This window comes from Castor canadensis, chromosome 10, assembly GCF_047511655.1.
Source record: "Castor canadensis chromosome 10, mCasCan1.hap1v2, whole genome shotgun sequence".
Taxonomy (NCBI): domain Eukaryota; kingdom Metazoa; phylum Chordata; class Mammalia; order Rodentia; family Castoridae; genus Castor; species Castor canadensis.
In genome coordinates this window covers 89,366,028-89,373,004 of record NC_133395.1, presented here as the reverse complement: position 1 = coordinate 89,373,004, position 6,977 = coordinate 89,366,028, and the positions used below count along the sequence as shown (strand labels likewise).

The following is a 6,977-nucleotide window of genomic DNA, read 5'->3' as shown; positions in this document are numbered from 1 at the left end:
GCTAGCCGCCGCCTCCGGGAGCCCCAAGAGCCTGCCGAGGGCCCCGGCGTGCGTCTCCACGCTGCTCTCCTGGCACGGCTGGGAGTCCGGGTGGGGGCTGGCAGCCCGGGGCCAGCGGCCAGAGGCCCCGCGCGCCTGCTCGGGCAGCCGGTCTCGCCCAGGTGGCCGCTGGGTGGCTTTCTTCCCGAGGTGTCCTGCTGCCAGGACGAGGGTCAAGTTTTCTCGGGGGAAAATTTCTCAGTGCTCTCGGGCGCTTGTTCTTCTGGGAATGTCCACTGCTGTGGCCAAGGCGGGGGACGCACAGCTCGGGCCAGGGCAAGCAGCCGCCCTCCTCCGTCGCCTCCTGGAGCCGTATCCTTGGGTGGGTGCGTGGCTCCCAGCGGAGGTCTCGGGGACCCTTCCGGTCCTCTTCGTCCGGAAAGCGCCACTGCCCCTCCAGCCCATCAGGAAAACGGCAGCCGCGCCCTTCGCCGACCCGCTCCGCCCTCCTCCACACTCAGGGCCTGGGGCTGCGGGGCTGAATCGTGAGGCTTTCCAGCCCAGGACTTCACCTCTGGCCCCTTTCACACCCGGGATCTTGGGAAGAAGAAACAAAACCAAACACAGCCAAAGCCATCTCCTCCGACCCGGGGCCCCTCCACATCCCTTCCGATCCCGGGTTCCTGCCGGCCTCCCGGGGCGTTTCTCCCAGGCAGGCCTTCGCGGCCACTACACGGGGCTGAGCACTCGAGTCCTCGGGCGTCACGGGGCCCGCGGCCACGCCAAGCACGCACGACTCCCGGGTCTCGTCTGCTCCTGGGTGCCCTGGGCCTCTTCCCTGTGCCGCTGCTGGGTCTTGTGCCCCTGCTTGGCCTCCTTCAGACCCGGCCCCGTGCTACGCGGCCACGTGCTACAGGATCGTGCCAGCAGAACTGGCCCTGGCTGAGCCCCGTACCCACCCTCCTGCCATCCCTGGCCCTGCTAGCAAATGGCAGAGATCCTCTGGCCTCCGAGCCCAGACAAAAATCCTGATGCAGTTGGCCGAGGGGCCGCAAACCAAGGCTTCGCTTGTTCCCGCTCAGGCCCCAGCCATACCCTCTTGTCCTTCGGCTGCTCGTGTGTGGGGTGGGGGAGAGGAGGGTGCGTCCCCGTGCGTGCGTGCGTGGTCTGGGTGTCTCTGCGTGGTGTGTGTGTGTGTGTGTGTGTGTGTTAGATGCCGTGCCTGGTGTAGGTGGGGAAGAGCAAGCCCTCACGCACAGGGGCCGGGCCGAGGGGGTCAATCTGCTCGGCCTGATTGCGTTGGGCATACATTGCAGAAGGTGGGTTTTCCAAGGCGGAGCAGAGGGTCCCGGCACCTGAGGTTGTCCACGGGGAGAATGTCTGTTCCACGGGGGCAAGCGGTCCCTTCCGTCGTGCCCAAGCCCATGTGACCCCGAAGGCCAGGTGGCCCCGGTCCTTGAGCTGACTGAGGAGTGCTTTGAGACCCGGAGGGTGGCACAGGCGACTGGGCGCCAGCGGCGGCCCTCCCTCCCTTTGAGCGGGACGGGGAGCTGCCGCTGGCATCCGGAGCTCTGGCGGCCTGCGCCCTCTGTCCCTGTGACCGCAGGCTCTCCGTGGGAGGCGGGATCCCACGTAGAGGTCGCACGCTGGCTGCCCTGTCTTGGGTTGAGCGACGGAGCGCGACGTGGAGCAGCACCCGACTGAGGCTCCCTGCTTCTCTGTCCCCTGGCGTCTTGCCCTGGACCCAGTGCACCACCTTGTGGCGAGCCCAGGTGTGGCACGTCCCGCTGTGGGGCCCGCTGGGGTGCAGGACCCACTTTCTCATGGCTTCCGCACGTCCCTCCCCGCCCGCCTGGAGGGCAGTTGGGGAGCGGTCCCCAACGTGGCCTGGGACCAACCTCGCTGGTGACCCGGGACGCGGGCGCGCGCCCCAGGAGAGTGTGGGGAGGGGAGAGGATTCGGGGACGTAGCTGTGAGGATTCGGTTTGCGTGGGTCTGGAGGGTGGCCCGGACGGGGTCGGGGTCGTGGTCACGGTGGGTCGTTGTGGTGGTGGTGGTGGTGGTGGTGCTGGGGGTGGTGGTGGTGGGGGGGGGTGGTGGCGAAGTCCCCGAAGAGAAAAGGAGCAGCGAGGGAGGGAGGAGCAAAAGCCTACAGCACCCGGTATTCCCAGGCGTTCTCCCATCCAAGTACTAACCAGGCCCGACCCTGCTTAGCTTCCGAGATCAGACGAGATCGGGCGCGTTCAGGGTGGTATGGCCGTAGACGCTAGCCGCCGCCTCCGGGAGCCCCAAGAGCCTGCCGAGGGCCCCGGCGTGCGTCTCCACGCTGCTCTCCTGGCACGGCTGGGAGTCCGGGTGGGGGTTGGCAGCCCGGGGCCAGCGGCCAGAGGCCCCGCGCGCCTGCTCGGGCAGCCGGTCTCGCCCAGGTGGCCGCTGGGTGGCTTTCTTCCAGAGGTGTCCTGCTGCCAGGACGAGGGTCAAGTTTTCTCGGGGGAAAATTTCTCAGTGCTCTCGGGCGCTTGTTCTTCTGGGAATGTTCACTGCTGTGGCCAAGGCGGGGGACGCACAGCTTGGGCCAGGGCAAGCAGCCGCCCTCCTCCGTCGCCTCCTGGAGCCGTATCCTTGGGTGGGTGCGTGGCTCCCAGCGGAGGTCTCGGGGACCCTTCCGGTCCTCTTCGTCCAGAAAGCGACACTGCCCCTCCAGCCCATCAGGAAAACGGCAGCTGCGCCCTTCGCCGACCCGCTCCGCCCTCCTCCACACTCAGGGCCTGGGGCTGCAGGGCTGAATCGTGAGGCTTTCCAGCCCAGGACTTCACCTCTGGCCCCTTTCACACCTGGGATCTTGGGAAGAAGAAACAAAACCAAACACAGCCAAAGCCATCTCCTCCGACCCGGGGCCCCTCCACATCCCTTCCGATCCCGGGTTCCTGCCGGCCTCCCGGGGCGTTTCTCCCAGGCAGGCCTTCGCGGCCACTACACGGGGCTGAGCACTCGAGTCCTCGGGCGTCACGGGGCCCGCGGCCACGCCAAGCACGCACGACTCCCGGGTCTCGTCTGCTCCTGGGTGCCCTGGGCCTCTTCCCTGTGCCGCTGCTGGGTCTTGTGCCCCTGCTTGGCCTCCATCAGACCCGGCCCCGTGCTACGCGGCCACGTGCTACAGGATCGTGCCAGCAGAACTGGCCCTGGCTGAGCCCCGTACCCACCCTCCTGCCATCCCTGGCCCTGCTAGCAAATGGCAGAGATCCTCTGGCCTCCGAGCCCAGACAAAAATCCTGATGCAGATGGCCGAGGGGCCGCAAACCAAGGCTTCGCTTGTTCCCGCTCAGGCCCCAGCCATACCCTCTTGTCCTTCGGCTGCTCGTGTGTGGGGTGGGGGAGAGGAGGGTGCGTCCCCGTGCGTGCGTGCGTGGTCTGGGTGTCTCTGCGTGGTGTGTGTGTGTGTGTGTGTGTGTGTTAGATGCCGTGCCTGGTGTAGGTGGGGAAGAGCAAGCCCTCACGCACAGAGCCCCATCACACACTGGGGCCGGGCCGAGGGGGTCAATCTGCTCGGCCTGATTGCGTTGGGCATACATTGCAGAAGGTGGGTTTTCCAAGGCGGAGCAGAGGGTCCCGGCACCTGAGGTTGTCCACGGGGAGAATGTCTGTTGCACGGGGGCAAGCGGTCCCTTCCGTCGTGCCCAAGCCCATGTGACCCCGAAGGCCAGGTGGCCCCGGTCCTTGAGCTGACTGAGGAGTGCTTTGAGACCCGGAGGGTGGCACAGGCGACTGGGCGCCAGCGGCGGCCCTCCCTCCCTTTGAGCGGGACGGGGAGCTGCCGCTGGCATCCGGAGCTCTGGCGGCCTGCGCCCTCTGTCCCTGTGACCGCAGGCTCTGCCGTGGGAGGCGGGAACCCACGTAGAGGTCGCGCGCTGGCTGCCCTGTCTTGGGTTGAGCGACGGAGCGCGACGTGGAGCAGCACCCGACTGAGGCTCCCTGCTTCTCTGTCCCCTGGCGTCTTGCCCTGGACCCAGTGCACCACCTTGTGGCGAGCCCAGGTGTGGCGCGTCCCGCTGTGGGGCCCGCTGGGGTGCAGGACCCACTTTCTCATGGCTTCCGCACGTCCCTCCCCGCCCGCCTGGAGGGCAGTTGGGGAGCGGTCCCCAACGTGGCCTGGGACCAACCTCGCTGGTGACCCGTGTCGCGGGCGTGCGCCCCAGGAGAGTGTGGGGAGGGGAGAGGATTCGGGGACGTAGCTGTGAGGATTCGGTGTGCGTGGGTCTGGCGGGTGGCCCGGACGGGGTCGGGGTCGTGGTCACGGTGGGTCGTTGTGGTGGTGGTGGTGGTGGTGGTGCTGGGGGTGGTGGTGGTGGTGGGGGGGGTGGTGGCGAAGTCCCCGAAGACAAAAGGAGCAGCGAGGGAGGGAGGAGCAAAAGCCTACAGCACCCGGTATTCCCAGGCGGTCTCCCATCCAAGTACTAACCAGGCCCGACCCTGCTTAGCTTCCGAGATCAGACGAGATCGGGCGCGTTCAGGGTGGTATGGCCGTAGACGCTAGCCGCCGCCTCCGGGAGCCCCAAGAGCCTGCCGAGGGCCCCGGCGTGCGTCTCCACGCTGCTCTCCTGGCACGGCTGGGAGTCCGGGTGGGGGCTGGCAGCCCGGGGCCAGCGGCCAGAGGCCCCGCGCGCCTGCTCGGGCAGCCGGTCTCGCCCAGGTGGCCGCTGGGTGGCTTTCTTCCCGAGGTGTCCTGCTGCCAGGACGAGGGTCAAGTTTTCTCGGGGGAAAATTTCTCAGTGCTCTCGGGCGCTTGTTCTTCTGGGAATGTCCACTGCTGTGGCCAAGGCGGGGGACGCACAGCTCGGGCCAGGGCAAGCAGCCGCCCTCCTCCGTCGCCTCCTGGAGCCGTATCCTTGGGTGGGTGCGTGGCTCCCAGCGGAGGTCTCGGGGACCCTTCCGGTCCTCTTCGTCCGGAAAGCGCCACTGCCCCTCCAGCCCATCAGGAAAACGGCAGCCGCGCCCTTCGCCGACCCGCTCCGCCCTCCTCCACACTCAGGGCCTGGGGCTGCGGGGCTGAATCGTGAGGCTTTCCAGCCCAGGACTTCACCTCTGGCCCCTTTCACACCCGGGATCTTGGGAAGAAGAAACAAAACCAAACACAGCCAAAGCCATCTCCTCCGACCCGGGGCCCCTCCACATCCCTTCCGATCCCGGGTTCCTGCCGGCCTCCCGGGGCGTTTCTCCCAGGCAGGCCTTCGCGGCCACTACACGGGGCTGAGCACTCGAGTCCTCGGGCGTCACGGGGCCCGCGGCCACGCCAAGCACGCACGACTCCCGGGTCTCGTCTGCTCCTGGGTGCCCTGGGCCTCTTCCCTGTGCCGCTGCTGGGTCTTGTGCCCCTGCTTGGCCTCCTTCAGACCCGGCCCCGTGCTACGCGGCCACGTGCTACAGGATCGTGCCAGCAGAACTGGCCCTGGCTGAGCCCCGTACCCACCCTCCTGCCATCCCTGGCCCTGCTAGCAAATGGCAGAGATCCTCTGGCCTCCGAGCCCAGACAAAAATCCTGATGCAGTTGGCCGAGGGGCCGCAAACCAAGGCTTCGCTTGTTCCCGCTCAGGCCCCAGCCATACCCTCTTGTCCTTCGGCTGCTCGTGTGTGGGGTGGGGGAGAGGAGGGTGCGTCCCCGTGCGTGCGTGCGTGGTCTGGGTGTCTCTGCGTGGTGTGTGTGTGTGTGTGTGTGTGTGTGTTAGATGCCGTGCCTGGTGTAGGTGGGGAAGAGCAAGCCCTCACGCACAGAGCCCCATCACACACTGGGGCCGGGCCGAGGGGGTCAATCTGCTCGGCCTGATTGCGTTGGGCATACATTGCAGAAGGTGGGTTTTCCAAGGCGGAGCAGAGGGTCCCGGCACCTGAGGTTGTCCACGGGGAGAATGTCTGTTCCACGGGGGCAAGCGGTCCCTTCCGTCGTGCCCAAGCCCATGTGACCCCGAAGGCCAGGTGGCCCCGGTCCTTGAGCTGACTGAGGAGTGCTTTGAGACCCGGAGGGTGGCACAGGCGACTGGGCGCCAGCGGCGGCCCTCCCTCCCTTTGAGCGGGACGGGGAGCTGCCGCTGGCATCCGGAGCTCTGGCGGCCTGCGCCCTCTGTCCCTGTGACCGCAGGCTCTGCCGTGGGAGGCGGGATCCCACGTAGAGGTCGCGCGCTGGCTGCCCTGTCTTGGGTTGAGCGACGGAGCGCGACGTGGAGCAGCACCCGACTGAGGCTCCCTGCTTCTCTGTCCCCTGGCGTCTTGCCCTGGACCCAGTGCACCACCTTGTGGCGAGCCCAGGTGTGGCGCGTCCCGCTGTGGGGCCCGCTGGGGTGCAGGACCCACTTTCTCATGGCTTCCGCACGTCCCTCCCCGCCCGCCTGGAGGGCAGTTGGGGAGCGGTCCCCAACGTGGCCTGGGACCAACCTCGCTGGTGACCCGTGTCGCGGGCGCGCGCCCCAGGAGAGTGTGGGGAGGGGAGAGGATTCGGGGACGTAGCTGTGAGGATTCGGTGTGCGTGGGTCTGGCGGGTGGCCCGGACGGGGTCGGGGTCGTGGTCACGGTGGGTCGTTGTGGTGGTGGTGGTGGTGGTGGTGCTGGGGGTGGTGGTGGTGGTGGGGGGGGTGGTGGCGAAGTCCCCGAAGACAAAAGGAGCAGCGAGGGAGGGAGGAGCAAAAGCCTACAGCACCCGGTATTCCCAGGCGGTCTCCCATCCAAGTACTAACCAGGCCCGACCCTGCTTAGCTTCCGAGATCAGACGAGATCGGGCGCGTTCAGGGTGGTATGGCCGTAGACGCTAGCCGCCGCCTCCGGGAGCCCCAAGAGCCTGCCGAGGGCCCCGGCGTGCGTCTCCACGCTGCTCTCCTGGCACGGCTGGGAGTCCGGGTGGGGGCTGGCAGCCCGGGGCCAGCGGCCAGAGGCCCCGCGCGCCTGCTCGGGCAGCCGGTCTCGCCCAGGTGGCCGCTGGGTGGCTTTCTTCCCGAGGTGTCCTGCTGCCA

The 6,977-nt window shown here is 67.9% G+C and overlaps 3 non-coding genes across 3 annotated transcripts; all 3 read right to left on the bottom strand.

The window, feature by feature from the left end:
* Positions 1–2,125: 2,125 nt before the first annotated feature.
* On the bottom strand, positions 2,126–2,244 carry LOC141412827 (5S ribosomal RNA). Its single transcript, XR_012437669.1, has one exon. It is a non-coding gene; the product is annotated as a 5S ribosomal RNA (ribosomal RNA).
* A 2,145-nt stretch (positions 2,245–4,389) lies between these two features.
* LOC141412200 (5S ribosomal RNA) lies at positions 4,390–4,508 on the bottom strand. Its single transcript, XR_012437039.1, has one exon. It is a non-coding gene; the product is annotated as a 5S ribosomal RNA (ribosomal RNA).
* Positions 4,509–6,655: 2,147 nt separating this feature from the next.
* Positions 6,656–6,774, bottom strand: LOC141412199 (5S ribosomal RNA). Its single transcript, XR_012437038.1, has one exon. It is a non-coding gene; the product is annotated as a 5S ribosomal RNA (ribosomal RNA).
* Between the last annotated feature and the right edge of the window lie 203 nt (positions 6,775–6,977).